This window comes from Rhagoletis pomonella, unplaced genomic scaffold (assembly GCF_013731165.1).
Source record: "Rhagoletis pomonella isolate Grant_MI unplaced genomic scaffold, Rhpom_1.0 Rhpom_scaffold_00001, whole genome shotgun sequence".
NCBI lineage: Eukaryota > Metazoa > Arthropoda > Insecta > Diptera > Tephritidae > Rhagoletis > Rhagoletis pomonella.
The window spans coordinates 115,509,634-115,511,565 of record NW_023458555.1 but is presented as its reverse complement, the minus strand read 5'-3'; the positions used below and the strand labels follow the sequence as shown (position 1 = coordinate 115,511,565).

General features: G+C 31.0%; 1 long non-coding RNA gene across 1 annotated transcript; it reads right to left on the bottom strand.

Annotated features, from left to right (window-relative positions):
• Positions 1-433: 433 nt before the first annotated feature.
• LOC118735633 lies at positions 434-960 on the bottom strand. The gene is made up of 3 exons (XR_004992622.1): positions 700-960; positions 537-634; positions 434-482 (listed from the first exon to the last, which is right to left on the bottom strand). It is a non-coding gene; the product is annotated as an uncharacterized LOC118735633 (long non-coding RNA).
• Positions 961-1,932: the final 972 nt, after the last annotated feature.

Genomic DNA, 1,932 nt, shown 5'->3' with positions numbered 1-1,932 from the left:
ACAAAATTCAGAATGGTCATGTTTTTTAAGAACGACCCATATACATATGTAAGTATGTTCAAGCTTCAAAAACATTTTGATCGAATTCGAATCTATGGATAGAAATAATTTATAAATGGAAATGTCCTTAACTCACCAGTGGCTCGCTAACTTCTCTTTGACCGACCACTTCCACTGTGGTCATCACGCCAATGATGCGCTCGTCGAGGTTACTGAGATGCTTTTCGGTAATTGATGAATTTACCCCGCTTCGCTCCATAGCAATTCTCAAATCTTGGGATTTTTTTTTGGCCCTGCTCCTATCATTAATCGAAAATAATTTTAAGAATCTTAGTGCTACTTATGTACATTTTCAAAACATATTTACCCACGCTCTCTTCCATCCTTCACCATCTTTTATGGATCCTCCGCAAGCATTTAATTTTTCGGCGAGGTTGTTTCCCTGCTCAGCTAAACTTTTGCTCCCGGTGCCATTGACGAATCTTAAAAAAGAAAAAACTTAAACAAAATCATTTACGGGAAAATGTTTTGCATACCTGTCGTGAGCAAATTCTCTATGATCCTCCAAATATTGAACGAGCATATATTTTTGATCCTTCGTCACTCTTTTGCTATTGCGGTTTTCCATATTTTGCTATTAATTAAACAATTTCTTTAATATAAAAGAGTATTTTTAACAAAAAACAATATAAGCATTACCTTTTTTGTCGCGTTATTTTTTTAGCACCAACTTTTTCTAGTCGCCAAATTCGCAGAATTTTAAGCCAACAATGGAGATTTGTAGCAAAGGAAAAGACGCTGGAATCGCCATTTTAGCTGATGAGCTGTCAAAAACTGTTCACTCACTTTATCCGGGTTCATTTTGTTCATCGCTAAAACCCACCAAAAAAATGAACCAAAAATGAAACTTTTTAGAGATGATTTTTTAAGCGCGAATCGCAAAAATCTCCCAAAATTGCTAAAATCCATTTAGTATTTGGCGATGGAGTTTTGGTATTTCAAACTCGCATTTTATTGAACTAGATTTCAATGGGCTATTAAACTGCATACTCAAAATCTTTCTAAAAAATCTGATCAAAAAGTTGACAATTTTCATGAAAATTTGTTGAATTTTCCTAAATTTTTTAAAAAGTTTGGAAGTCTAGTTTTTGTGGATTTTGTTGTATAATGAACTGTACTTTTGAAACAAATCGATACAAATTTATTTACTTAGACACAACGAATTTATATCGCGCGCAATCATTGTAGCGTTATTTATTTTTTTAATTTATAAGAAAAATATATTTTATTTATTTTATTTTACAAAAACTATGAAAAAATGTATTTATAACGCAAGTAATTGTTTTTAAGTTTTTTCGCACGGCAATGTTTGCACGGGTTTTGTAAAAAAAAAACACATATGATTAGATATATCCAAAAGTTCCGTTTTTATTAATTATTATATGAAATAAGCGAGCATCATTATTTGAATTTAATATTAACTAGTGCTCAGCCGAAGTACAAACATATGGATGTATAGGTATGCGTTTGCAGCTAAACCTAAATATTTGAAGTTTAAATGTATCTATGTAAAAATTCCGTTTTTATTAGTAATTACAAATATATATGTAGATTAGACTGCATCACCAAAAAAAGTTGCGGTTTTTCCGCCGGGGTTATAAAATTTATTATATTTTAAGACGTCCACCAAAATATTTCGGAAAAATATTAAGATTTAAGCGAGCGGGACCGATTTGAAAATACCTCCAAAAATGAAGTTTCTTATGAATAAAAATAGTTTCTTAAAGAACTTTTTGAAAAAAGTCCCCTCAGATGACAAATTAGATTAAGCTTAAAAAATCTGCATAAAAATATTTGAAAATCTTTTCAACGGAATCGTAAGAATGGGATTTTTTAGGGTTTTCTTTTTACTTTTATCAAAGATTGGTTTAC